This window comes from Mixophyes fleayi, chromosome 6, assembly GCF_038048845.1.
Source record: "Mixophyes fleayi isolate aMixFle1 chromosome 6, aMixFle1.hap1, whole genome shotgun sequence".
NCBI classification, from domain to species: domain Eukaryota; kingdom Metazoa; phylum Chordata; class Amphibia; order Anura; family Limnodynastidae; genus Mixophyes; species Mixophyes fleayi.
In genome coordinates, this window is record NC_134407.1 from 179,176,200 (window position 1) to 179,191,275 (window position 15,076).

A 15,076-nucleotide genomic window follows, 5' to 3' on the forward strand; every position below is an offset into this window, starting at 1 on the left:
TTTATTCATGGCTGTTTTCTTAGGCAAAATTATTAGTGAGCCCACTCTGATGGCTGAGAAGCAACCCCACACATGAATGGTCTCAGGATGCTTTACTGTTGGCATGACACAGGATTGATGGTAGCACTCACCTTTCCTTCTCCGGACAAGCATTTTTCCAGATGCCTCAAACAATCTGAAAGGGGATTCATCAGAGAAAATGACTTTACCCAGTCCTGAACTGTCCAATTCCTGTACCTTTTGCAGAGCATGAGTCTGCCCTGATGTTTTTCCTGTAGAGAAGTGGCTTCTTTGCTGGCCTTCTTTACATCAAGCCATCCTCCAAAAGTCTTAGCCTTACGGTGCGTGCAGATGCACTCACACCCTTCTTCACAACTATTGAACCTCTCTCCTTGAAGTTCTTGGTGATCTGATAAATGGTTGATTTAGGTGCAATCTTACTAACAGTAATATCCATGCCCATGAAGCACTTTTTGTGCAAAGCAATAAAGACTGCACGTGTTTCCTTGTAAGTAACCATGGTTAACAGAGGAATTGATTTCAAGCACCACCCTCCTTTTAAAGCTTCCAGTCTGTTATTCTAACTCAATCAGCATGACAGAATGATATCCAGCCTTGTCCTCGTCAACACTCTCACCTGTGTTAACGAGAGAATCACTGACCTGATGTCAGCTGGAACTTTTGTGCCAGTGCTGAAATGAAGTGGAAATGTTGCTTTTGGGATAAAGTTCATTGTCATGGCAAAGAGGGACTTTTAAATTAATTGCAATTCATCTGATCACTCTTCATGACATTCTGGAGTATATGCAAATTGCCATCATAAAAACTGAGGCAATAGACTTTGTGAAAAAAAATATTTATGTCATTCTCAAAACTTTTACCCATGACTGTGTTTAGGGTGGGCTAACAAATTGTATTTCAAACCTTGTTGTGCCTTGTTTCTGCACAGAGAACACAGGTTCGGGTAGCTGAGAACTATGGGGTAGCTGAGAACTAGGGGTAGCTGAGCACTATGGGTAGCTGTAGCTGAGATATACGGGTAGCTGAGAACTATGAACGTATCATGAGAAGAATGTTCTAGAGATGAGATAAAACAGCACTCACAAGCTTTGTTTTGAGTAAACAATTCATTTGCTAAAATATGGCAAGTATAGAATGTATACAGACAAAGGGGGCTTTTTATTAAAATGGAGATATTGGCGGGTATAAGTGTAATGTTCAAAGGTAAAAAAATTACATATTGCGAACATTTATAACAACAACAAAAAGTACAGGCGAGGCAAATATTACTACATTAAAAAATGTAAAAAGATGCTTTATTCTACGAATAAAGCATTTTTTAAAAGTTATGTTCTGGTGATGCCATCATCAGATGATAACTAGACTTCATAAATAATCATGGGGGAGACTTCATGGTAAGCCCTTTGTGTGATATCACTTGCTAAACGCCAATTTTTCACTGCAATAGGGCTCTTCGTCCTTTGATAAATTAAATTACAAATACAATGTTTGCATTATTGTTATTTATTTAACCTCCAAAAGGTCTGATTTTGCAGCAATGCCCCTTACAATAACTCCAGCCTGTCCAGTTGTCCAATATTTGAAGCATGGTGAAATGTGATTTGCTTAATTGTTACATGAACCACTACTGTACTTGATTTCCATATGCAGAGGGGATCCAAGCTTCTGTTTGTCACCTATTTGTGTAAACAGGGTCATGTTGGCTTAGGAAAGGCCCCCGAAGAAATCTAATAGGAGCACACAGCTGAGACAAGTATATTACACATAATTGATACACAATACCATAAAATAAATGCTTCAAATTATATTGAGATATTACAGGGAAATGAAGCAGCATTTCCCTTGTAGAAGCATACTAGCAAGGCCCAATGGTGTGTGGGGATTATAATGAACAATGCTAGGTTTGCTTGGGCCAGTCCAAATTCTAAACAGTATGTTCTAGTGCAGGACAGATGACCTTTCTAACTTTGTAACTTCCCCCATTGTTGAGACACTGATTTATACATTCAGTTCAATATGAGGCTGTGGTATCTTATAGGCCACAAGTCAGCTTTTCTGTTTGTCAATGTGTTTTACTTCTGTTTGATTATGATACAGGCCAGAAGTCTTACCTTACCTTTCCTCTCCACAGATAGCACAATGGGTTGGGCATAATGCTCTCTAGAATAGTTTGCTGGGTTTATTTTACAATACACATCATTTGACTTTAAAAGCAGATATGGCCACCAGGAATTATATAATACATTTCTTTCGACTTAACTCTACAGACAAATGACACTACATCCACCCAACTTGACCAGACTACATACATAATACAAATGTATAATTCTCTAGACCAATCAGCCACAACATTAAAATCACTGACAAGTGAAGTCAATAACATTGATTATCTCATTGATGCACGTGGGAAGTGAAGGGTAGCACATTGTCAGGCGCCATCTCCGCCGCACTTCCACTCGGCGGAGACGGACGCCTGTCTCCGCTGCTCTGCCCGGACGGTTGCCAGGCAACGGGATAGTCGCGCCCCCCAGCCCTGTCGGGCGCATGCGCAGTGGCCCGTCTCGTTGCTAGGCAACGGGACGCTTTCTTCGGCACTTCCTGTGCCTGTCCACGGAACCTATCATCTGCCTCCTGCATCTATTTAAACCTGGCTCTGGCGCCATTAGGGTGCCAGAGTAACAGGTTCCTGCCTCTAGCTCCCATTGTGTTTGTGCTCCGTGTTTTTGACCAGGCTTCCACGACCATTCTCCAGTCTCTGCCTTCCTGTTGTGACCCGGCTTGCTGACCATTCTCTATTCTGTTTGACCCACCGAGTTCCTGCGACCTTGGCTTGTTTGACGCTTCTTCTGGATTCTCCCTCTGTACCTCGTATACCGATTGGCTTGACCCGGACCGTCTGGCGCCTCCTCACTACACCGGTAACTGACTAATAGGACCGTGACCTGCGTATCCTGTGCAGCAAAGTCCATACCTCCTTGTGGGGCTCCCTGGTGAAAACCAGGGGTACGTTAGACTCCGCACCTATTAGCTCAGTAGCGCCAATACCGGTTAGTGTTCCTCTCTATTCAGGCCTGACACACATCTGGTCTAATCCCACAGAAGAGCTACTGTAGCACAAATGAAATGCTGAAAAAGTTAATGCTGGCTATGATAGAAAGTTTTCAGAACACACAGTGCATCACAGCTTAAAGTGCCTACTTTGGGCATGCGAGTGCTAGAACTGAACCATGGAACAATGAAAGAGGGTGGCCTGGTCTGATGATTCATGTTTTCTTTTACATCAAGTGGGTGGCCAAGTACATGTGTATCGTTTACCTGGGGAAGAGATGGCACCATGTTGCACAATGAGAAGAAGACAAGCCGGCAGAGGCAGTGTGGTGCTCTGGGCAATGTTCTGCTGAGAAACCTTGGGTCCTTGCATTAATGTGGATGCTACTTTGACACGTACCACCTACCTAAACATTGTTGCAGACCAACTGCACCGCTGCATGGCAAAGGTATTTTTCTGATGGCAGTGGCCTCTTTCAGCAGAATACTGCAGCTCACCACACTGTAAAATTGTTCAGGGATGGTTTGAGGAATATGAGTTCAAGGTGTTGACTTGGCCTCCAAATTCCCCAAATCTCAGTGTGATCGAGTATCTGTGGGATGTGCTGGAAACACAAGTCCAAGCCATGAAGGCCCCACCTCGCAACTTACAATACTTAAAGGATCTGCTGCTAACATATTGGTGCCAGATACCACAGGACACCTTCAGAGGTCTTGTGGAGTCCATGACCCAATGTGTCACAGCTGTTTTGGCATCACAAGGAGGACCTACACAATATTAGGTGGGTGGTTTTAATGTTGTGGCTGACCAGTGTATAGAGACATAGAACCTACACCTACCCAACATATTCTGATTACCAGCTGTGATCATAATACAATTAGAGAAAGTACCACATAAGAAATGTAAAGTACCACACCCAAAATTAAAGTTATACCTTTATTTTCTCATAAAGAACCTTCACTCATATTTTAGAGACAGGCACAAATAGTGCAAAAAGAAAAGCACAATATCTATAAACCTCATACTGCAGATTCACTTCTTCCACATGCAAAACCTCTCAACAGTCAAAATTCTCTTAACCTCTAATGAAATAAACACACTGACAACTTCTAGTTTGGTGAAAACAGGTCACAGTTTTATTAATGATTATGTAAACTTGGTGGCAGCGAAAGAACTTGCGAGTCAGCTAACAACTAACAGCTAAACCAAACGGTGTACGTCCACTGGCACTACCACTGGTACCAGGACATGGTCCCTTACTATTGGCCGGTGCTACATCTGGCGTCATTGGGACTAGTCAATCTCTGGGCTCACAATGACATGACCACACAATGCAAGGCAAAGGGTCCCCCACACAAAGGGACCAATAGCCAGGGTACTTGGAAGGGGGCAGTAACATTCGGCCAATCAGCGATAGCACCGTATGCATTAGTCGCCGACTGCAAGAGTTCTCCCGCTTAACTGTGCTTCCTCTGTAACCAGGGGAAAATAAATGGTTAACATAGCAAAACACATGTAGGGAGGGTGGGAGGGGATTTCTGTGATGGAAGAGAGATCCAGCATCCTTTGCGGGGAATATATGGAGACACAACCCAACCACTCCGTCATGAGTTTATTGGCTGAAGAGATATAGCAACTTAACCCTTAATAGGTAAGTGCTTGACTCCTGAACATGCAGATAAGTGTAAGGCCGTTCGGCTTTATGTGCCTCACCTTTCATAAACACACAGTGGCTACCTCAGGAACCACACCTGAATGTGACTCTCAAATAGGGTTGGAATCCCTTCCTACTCTGGAAGGCAGCAAGTAAGCACCACCACAAGATATACTACATCAACACAGTCAACACCCTTCTATCATGAAAAGTAGTTAAGTATAATTATTACTCTGCAGTACTAGACTAATACTGCATTTATGTTTCAGGTCAGTATTACCCAGTGCCAAATTGCAGACATTATGGGGCCGATACAATTAGCCGCAAGGTCCTGTAGTAGCCTCTATGCAGTGCAAGCAAATTGCATATAAGGAGTCAGCTGCATATAGCTCTGAGAAGTTATATCATATGTGTCTGCCTGTCAACCTTATATGTCCTTTGTCATGTCTGATGCTGAATTTGTCTATATACCTTGCGATTTGTTCTATTAATTGCATCCACGTATTTTTTATTCTGCTCAGTTGTACCCACATTCTTTTTATTATGTTTACTGTTTTCATATATGTTACTTATGTCAGTGTTGTGGTATCTGTGGCACCATACAATTAAAAAATGACAATAGAATACAAGCTGTTGCATCCTTTTCCTACACCTCTAACCGTGGCCACAGTACAATATGACTCGGAGCAGTGTGTGTGGCTCCAAAACAAGCTATGATTGGATTATTACTAGGGCTGTCCATGAATGTGAATGGAAAATGACCACAATCATCTATGTATGTGGTTATCTTCTGAATGTATTAATCATTATGTTTCAGAAGTGATCTAGATGTTTTGTGGAAAGTAATCTTGACATTGCTTGGGGTGTGGACAGCTTAAGAAAAAATCCTTTGCAAAACCTTGCGAGCAGGGTCCTCTCACCTCCATGTCTGTATGTATTAACCAGGATCGTTTTATTACTGTGTTTGTTCCCAATTGAAATTGCTACAGAATATGCTGGTGCTATATAAATAAATGTTGATGATGATGGTGATTGGCACAGTCTATGATGTGTAATAGCTAAAGCTGGGTACACACTACAGGGTTTTTGTCCAATAATCGGCTCAACCAGCCGACATACGACTGCTCGTTCAAAAGTCGGGTCAGTGTGTGTAGTGACAAGATGGTCGAACTTCTGCCTAAATGTACAATTGTCGCCTCATTTGGTTGGTCGTACCGTTAAATATTTTCGTTCCAATGTCGTTTGCGTTGTGTCGTGTGTATAAACTTCCAACCGATCCACGACGAAATTGCAATCATTGCTCACGACAACATGGCTGTAAAAAGTCGCTAAAGGGACGTCCGCTCTTCCCTTTATCGTCCTAAACAAGGCTAGTGTGTATGCAGTCCATGGACCGAGCGACTGGACCATCGATCGCATGTAAAATCGCTCGGCATAAAAAGTTGGTGGAAAATTCTGTAGTGTGTACCCAGCTTTACTCTGTGATTAGATCTCTTCTTACCAGTCTGACCAGACAACCCTAAATTAGCCTACAGTTAGACCTGTGTGAACACGTAGGGCCTGATTCATTAGGGAACTTTTGTTAACCATGTTACAAGGCAAGGGGTGAAAATGAGTAGGGGTGTGCACCGGCCACTTTTGGTGTTTTGGGTTTTGGATTTTGGGTTCTGATTAGCTTGAGGTTTTGGGTTCTGATTTGTTTTGCCAAAACACCCCACGAAAGGTTTTGGTTCTGATTTTGGGTATTGGGTTCTGATTTTTTTTTTAAAAAAGCATAAAAAGTGCTAAATAACATTCATTTCCACTAATTTCCAGTCTATTCTGAACACCTCACAATATTGTTTTTAGTCCAAAAGGTTGCACCGAGGTAGCTTGATGTCTAAGCTAAGCGACACAAGTGGGCGGCACAAACACGTGGCCATCTAGGAGTGGCACTGCAGTGGCAGACAGGATGGCAGTTTGCAAGAGTTTGCTAGAGGTGCAAGATGGAATTGCCCTTGGGCCCTCCCACCCACCCTGATGTTGTTGAAATAGGACATTCGCACTTTAACAAACCAATCAGGAACAGTGAACGTAGTTTAATCTCTGGTACTAATATTTCTGGACTGCAGGAACAGTGAACGTAGTTTAATCTCTGGTACTAATATTTCTGGACTGCAGGAACAGTGAACGTATTTATATATTGCAGTACTAATATTTCTTGACTGCAGGAACAATGAACGTATTTATATATTGCAGTGGTAATATTTCTTGACTGCAGGAACAGTGAACGTATTTATATATTGCAGTACTAATAATTCTTGACTGCAGGAACAGTGAACGTATTTATATATTGCAGTACTAATATTTCTTGACTGCAGGAACAGTGAACGTATTTATATATTGCAGTAGAAATCTTTATATACTTTTTTTATAATTTTTTTATATATTTTTTTTTATTATTTCTGTATACTTTTTTTTATATTTGTTTTTAATTATTTTAGTATAGTTTTTTTTATTTTTTTATAACTTTTTAATAATTTTTAAATAACAATGGCCTTAGCAGAACAGAGCACAGGACACACACAGCACCACTGGACTCAGCAGGACAGAGCACAGGACACAGTACCACTGGACTCAGCAGGACAGAGCACTGGACAAAGCACCACTGGACTCAGCAGGACAGAGCACTGGACAAAGCACCACTGGACTGATCAGCAGGACAGAGCACACCATAAAGTAACCACTGGATTAGCAGGACAGAGTGACAGGACACAGACAGGACACAGGAGCACCACTACTACAACTTTCCCTGATCTGACCCCTAATGAAAATGGCGGCCGCAAGCGGGGAATTTATGACATCCGAGTCTCGTGAGATCCGACGCGAGACTTGGACGTCATAGCCTCTCTTTTGTTTTTTTTCCCCTCGGAAATACCAGAACAGTGCTTGGATCCCGTCGAATCCGCATCTGTTCGGGTGGGCTCGGATTAGCGCAATCTCTAAAAATGAGTTTTCTGTTTTGCACATAAGTTGAATACTGACTTTAGCACACAAATACTTGATAGCTTATTTGTACACTGAAATTTAAAGTTGATATGTGTGTGCTACATGAAAAACAGACAGTATTTAACTTATGTGCAAAACAGAAAACTAATTTTCACCCCTTGTATTGTAACATGGTTTTGTCCAGGAAACTTAAATAAGAAACTTCTTAAATTAAGTTCCTTATTGAATCAGGCCCTTAATGCTAATGTCTGAACTAATAATGTAACCTGAAACTGCAAAAGAAATGTGTGGTCCCTTTGTGGGGACAAGGGTCACCTGTAAAATGTACCATCGTACCTACCAATTATTTACACTAGAAAATTGTATATTATATATTATACAAAATATTACAGGTTATTTTTCCTATATAATGCAAAAGAGCATTATTTGCCAATGCCATTAATTTGCAATATAGTCACTTAAGTTAATGCCCTACACTAATGTATACCGGCTCTATGTTCTGTCCCAGGAGAACTGTTTGTTCGTGTGACAAACAGAGGTGATGTCACCCAGAGCTTTGTTTCTCCGAAATCCCAAGGCCAGTGTTGATTGCTCTGTACACAGCATATTCCAAGTTATACATTGACAGAGGATGTCCGCACTTGTTATTCAGTCAACTGCTTCTTAGAGAGCAAAACAGTCTGAGTTAATTCTAGAGCAACCATGCACAAGGCTCATGAATCTGGTCACTAAACCTAGAAAATGGACATGTGATATATGTATTTATAAACTGGATAAAGTTCATATGCATGTTGCAAGTAATGAGTGCAAACTGTGTATTTCATATGTAACCTGCTATTTAGGGACAACCCCCATATAGCACTGTGGTGAGGTCCTCCCCAGGAACCCCCATCATTACTGACAGTACTGACAGCTGGGAGAGGGGCCAGTAGACAGCGTAGGCAGGGAAACTAGGCAAGAGAAACACCCGCTCAGTATGTATGTAGTAAATGTGTCAGTGGTTTGGATAGAAGCCGTGTGTTTTCAACACATCTCATCCACTCAAAAACTTAAGATAGATGGATTTAATCTGCTGTGCTGAGTCTCTTTTCTAAGTCATCTTTACAGAAGGACGTTGAATTCCAGTTATGGTAGTAGTCCAAGAGGAGGACAAAATAGCAATGGTGTGTGAAAGTGGACAGTCCCATTCATTTTAAGAATCATTAGTACTGGTTTTGTGAAACATACTAATGCCAACATTTTAAAATCGCTTCCAGGGACACCTTACTGCTGAGGCATTGCATTTAGTTTTACATCCCTATAAGGCCTTGATAGTAATTGAATTAAAAGGGTCTAAAAATAGAACTGATTGTTTTTAATGAGTCCATACCCACTGACATTTTTACAATCGTTCATGATCGTTGCGTTTTCCTGAAAGCATCCTATTCCATTCTCTTGTTCTTACAGCAAGTAAGCGCGTTGGGAAAGCTTAAATGAACTCCAATAACCTCAAACAAACAGCAGTTGGTATGATGGATAAGTTCCATATGTGTAACTTGCTATGTACAGCGCTGCAAAAAATATTGCTTCTATAATATTGGTAATAAAACAATTTATAATAGCTGCTAGCTATTACTGTTTTACAGTTTACAAATGTAATATTTCAAGGACAATTTTTTTGGGTAATATCTAGATGGGTGGTCTACTTTGTGGAGCTCCAATGTTTCTGAAAAATATCAAAACAAACTAAGGGCCTAAGGCAGTGGTTCCCAAACTGTGTGCCTAGGCTCCCTGGGGTGCCTCAGTGATCTCACAGGGGTGCCTTGGCCAGAGCTAGAGGTAAGCAAGGCGGGCGACTACTTGGTAATTATTTTGGCTTAGGGGTGCCTTGAAAAAGTTATGGAAACCCTAAGGGTGCCTTGAACTGAAAAAGTTTGGGATCCACTGATCTATGGGCCTATTTACCTAGAAATCCCTGATTTTTGGGGCAGTGGTAAAAAATGTCTTATGGCCACAATGTATCAAAAATTATTCCTCTGGATAGCTACCCCAGTAACACAAGCCCGGGGAGGTAAGGGTTAACATTCCACTTCGCCGGGTCAGTCTCTGATGAAATCAGCATCTGCAAGCTGGCTAGCCAGATTTAGGCTTTCATTTCCAGTCCTCAAAAAAAAAAATTAATAATAATAATAATAATAATAATAATGAAAAAAGTTTAAAAATAAGTTAAAAAATTTAAAAATATTTGAAAACTTTTCCACGTTAAAAAAATGATTTATTCATATAATAAAACTTTTTTTAAATGATTTTTTTTATCTCTTATCACCATCCTGAGATGGAGATACCAGTAAAGGTAATGTAGTGGTATAAGTACCGCCACAACTCTTGTTAAATAGACTTCCCCCTTATAAAAAAAGATGATTAAGCAGTGTTATCGCTGCAGGAAACCTTTGTTGTATTGGGCTTTCCGCCCTTTGATAAACCAGCCCCAAAATATTTAAATATGATAGACAGTTCTGAGCATTGCTGCCCTGAACCTCAGTTATAATACATCTGAAGATCACTCAGCTACTGTTGAAACTGACCGGCCACCTGACTTTCTAGTAATAACACATACATTTCCCAAACTACTTACGATACTGAGACTGCACAGAAGGGGGCCCTAAAGGAGAGCTACAATGTTCACCTGCAAGAGTCTATTTGTAGCACACAGATAGTGCTGAATATTTTATGTTCTGAGGCCTGTTCAGTACAAGTGACACTTGTGATCAGGGCCGGATTAAGGGAATGGAGGCCCCTGGGCTAAGGGGGCCTTCATTTCCCCGTGAGGACCCCACCTCCCTGTGGTCCGAGTTCATTTTAACTTATTAAATGAAAAAGGTGGGGCTAAACATAAAAGTAATCAACAGGTAGATCGTGGTAGGGGAAAGTCACACTGTAACACATAAAATACGCCTGTCAGTTAAAGTGTGGACGCTACCATGTCAGTACTAGCCAAGTGTGCATATACAGAGGACTATTAGCCAAACACTCCTCCTTCATGCAAACCTGCTCACACCTTCCAAATTAATCAGAGGTGTATAGGATAAAAGAAATCACTGTTGTACCCAAAGAAAAGGTAAATCCCTGGCCCACTTGCTAAAGTGGGTATTACAGAAGCCATAATGGCCCAGAGAGTAAATTAAGGAGTACTTCATCATTCCACATGAATCATGTGATCTCCCAGTTATCACGAAACGAGTGTGATAGCACTGTAACCACACTGTTCCTCGTTTCTCACATCATGTGGATTATAGCAAGTACTTTTTATAGCCCTTGCTTTTGTTTTCCAGATCAACAGACTACAACTGCAGTGCCTAATTACATGTGAATAAGGGGACATTGTAGCTCATTGTAAATATGTACATTGTTTATTGAATATTGGTGATGTGGCAGTGAGGTTGTTATTCATTGTCCTTAAAGTGAAGCCAGGGGGTTATGGGTAGGGATCAGGTTGCAAGATACTGGAGGGGGGGAAACTAATTAGTGTCCATTGTTCTCACAAGTCTAGTCCAGAAAGGCCATCTATCTGGGGAGGTTCTGTGGAAGGACAGCTCATCTTCTCTCCCCTCTCCAACCCCCCCTAGTCCAGCACTGACCAATGTTTAACAAGGGGTTTGTCCAGAGAGGGGAAAGCACTGTGGAAATTAGACCGTAGATATAAGCAGCGACTCCAGGGGGGGAGATATTCATTCTGGGACTGGAAACTAGGGTGGCTGGTTTTTAGAGTTGCCGTTCTCTACCAGTGAAATACATCGGCAGATCCACGGGTCGTCAAGTCCGGATAGCCAGGTGACTGTAACTCCTTAAGTTAGTGGGGTAAGGGACAGATGATGTGGTAAACCTGCCTTGCATTTATTAACTGTGTGTACATAATATTTTAGTGTTGTTTTTTTATTACAATAAATGTATTGCTTTACTTTCTAACTGCATTTGCCTGAGTGACTATATGAATCCTAGAAGATACTGGGTAGACTTCTCTGGCATAGGAATGCACCTGTGGGTGGCCAGCCAGGGGGAAGTGGGTAGAATTGGGCCAGAAACCCGGTATCTTTACACCCAGCAACCGAAATTACACTAAGGCCCTCTATTAATACCTGTGGCAGGACTCAAAATCAACACCAGTAAGGCATATGTATACATATTTATTTATTTATTTTCTATTATTTTTCTATTTACCTAATAAAGCCATGTCCCAGGCCTAGCGGACATGCACATGCCAGGGATCATGTGCATATATGCATGCATTGCCATGTACTCATGAGGCTCTGGTTAGACTTAACAAGCTACTCCACTAGATATGACCAGCCCTATATCTGGACCCAACACACTGAGCTCTATCAGTAAAGGCAAACCAACCCAAGAAATGACCACTGGAGAGCCGCTCATGCACCAAAAGATGCCCCATGCTAGAATTTGTCTGCCAAAAATCCCCCGGTCGCATGCCCAAGCCATCTGTCACGACAAATTGCTGACACTAACTTTCAACCAGCTAACTGAGGTGTGCCAGAACAGCAATAAGCACAGAAGCAGACAAACATCATGTGCATAAAACACATTTTTCTCACCCCACCAGATAGAACCATCTTCTGAGCCGGGATCAGGTACCGGCCAGGCCAAGCTGTGGCGATGCCATCTCCAGTATACCGCTTGCCAAGTCGTCACAGAGAAGTGAGGCTTAATGAAGACAGAACATGACTTGCACAGTGCTGAATTCATTTAAGCCCCTCTAAGCTCTAGCAAGCAATATTTTGAAACAAAACCAGAGCAGAAATAAGCCAGGGCTTGGTTGGTCCCATATTACACAGTATATGGCACCAGTTCCACGACAATATAAACACCCTATATGTATATAATACAAAAGAACAGTCATTGTCAGCATATATCCTCTATACTGCCATTCTGTGTGAACAGGAAAGCATGAGGGATTGGTTCAGTTTGATCAAATTGTAACCTTCGTCTCAGCGTCAAGGGCCTCCTTGTATGCAGGTCCTCCCCTGACCTATAGTCGACAAACACCATTAAACCGCTGTTAAAAGCAGATGCACTCACCACCCAGGCATAGGGGCCCACATCTAGCAAGGGCTGGTTTGTGACCCTTAAAAAGGCCTGAGTGACAGCTGCTAAGGCCACATAAGACAGCAGACTATGGAACAGTGTACATGAGTGTGCCAAAACTACTTTCTGTTTCCATTTAGATATGTTGTGAAGTACGTATCTGTCACTTTGTCCTCCCCCTTTATTTGATACGCACCGTGACCTTGTCAAATTAAAAACCATTTCATAACCCTCCATCTGCGAGGTCCCGAGAAATAAAGCACCAGATAGGGTTGGCTGTCATATTGTTACACATAGGCATTGACAGGAACTGATAAAATTGGGTGGCAAGTCCACTCTGGGCTCCAACTAGTCAAGAACAGCTAATCAAAGCTAATTGCTTTTTCACCACTGCATGCAATGGCATGAGGTCAAAATGTACAAGTGTATTAACCCAACCCATTTGTGTATACTACAACATAGGTTATAAAAATGGCTGCACATTTCCTACCACAAACATATTCATGGCACAGACCTTATCTGCTCGATCAAAAAGAGAAACTCCACCCGAACCCTATAGGGAAAGAGCCAGCAAGACCCTCCAGCCATCCTTTGTCCCTGGTTGCTGATGGCCCTATTCACAGCGAGCACTGTCCAGGTCTGCGCTACATGCACAGTAGGGGGATGAGAAAAGGGGGGGAAATAGATTAGAAATGTAAAGGCAGGGAAGGAGACCAAGAGCAGGAGCGGAGAAGATAGGGGGCGGACACAAAAGAACAGGTAAGAATACACAAAGCTGGGGAAAAACAGCAAAGGAATTGCAGCAAACGGACCAAACATCAGTCTAGACAAAGAAAGGCAGAACCAATGAAGCCAAACCCAGGGACAGAATGGAGGACCATAGTGTATTTATTCACAGCTTATCCTGGATCCAAGAGACCAAATTTACTCCTCCACGAGACTTTATAGTCTGTCCCTTAAGCCTTCCCCCAATGACACCCACATTGGGTGTACCCAAACCTTCACTTGTTTGTTAACCCTTAGTGAAGTCCAAACTAGTTATGTACACAAACCTCACCTTTTAATTCCCTCTGGCTTAATTCCATCCCTCAGTTATAACATCAGGTATTCCCCGCTTAAATTCTGTAGAGCCCAGCCTACTTAGCATCGACCCGGGCCCCCAGTACCTAGAGTGTACCCTTCCAATGCTGACTAGTACTAGGCGCCAATGGCTAGGGGTACCAGAGCATACTGTGAAAATATGGTGCAAGTGCTTGTGGCACTACAATTGGCAAATGGTACTTGGGTGCCTGTGCATTTTTTCCCTTGCATTGCCACATGTGTGCACTACTAAGTGTTGCCACCTCAGTAAATATTTAATGCCCTCATAGAGCAATACAGGGGCATTGGCATCGGGGCAATACAGCTCATTATGAGGAATTTGTTTCGACTTGGTTCTGGTGGCTAGAATATAAGCAGACTACTATTTATAAATCCCAGTTTACCCAACGCATAGTTTGGATCCGACATTTGGAACAGGAAGGCTGTACCAGCCAACACAATTATCTGCCCAACATACTGAATGTATACCTACTAAGTTACCCATAGTGAATCACTGTCCATGTTGTAGTCATTTGAATAAAAGCAGGGGCAAACGCAGGATTTGTAGAGGGGGGCTTCCACACCACGCCACCGGTGGGCGTGACCAGCATGCATGGGGGCGTGGCTATAATATTAGACAGTGCTTGGCTGCTCTCCAACTCTTCCTATCCCTATAACATACATGGGCAATGCTGCGTGCGCTACTGTTAGGTGCCTTCCTCTTCCTTTTCAAACAGAGCTGTGTGAAACGGGGGCAGGGTCCAGCCACCTCAATTATACAGTGCCCCAGGCTTGGAGGGGGGTTCCAAGCACTAGGAAATCCCCCTCGGTTTGCCTATGAAAAGGATCTATTAGTTGGAACCTCTCACCTTTGTGAAACATGGATCCAAGGCATCATCCCATTAGCCCTCCGAGTCCTTCATTACTTCCTCAAGTTACCCCTCTACTATTCTGTTGTACAAGTTAGTTTTGTTACTTTACTGGAATTTCTTTATACAAGACTACTGCCCTTTATATGACCAGTATGGCAATTGTGTTGCTTTAATTTGTATACAATAAAGAAAGTTTTCACAAGAAATATTTATCTTTCCAGTTAATACATTTACCAGCAGGATCATATTCTATCAATGTAAACAAAACATAAAGGTCTGTCAAGGAGAACAAATACAGAGCACTTCACATGGAAAGCCATCCCTAAAAGGATAACA

At 42.2% G+C, this 15,076-nt stretch overlaps 1 protein-coding gene across 1 annotated transcript in view; it reads right to left on the reverse strand.

Moving 5' to 3' along the window:
- IFI35 (interferon induced protein 35) overlaps positions 1 to 15,076 on the reverse strand; it is a 721,240-nt gene that overhangs the window by 311,098 nt on the left and 395,066 nt on the right. The window lies entirely within an intron of this gene.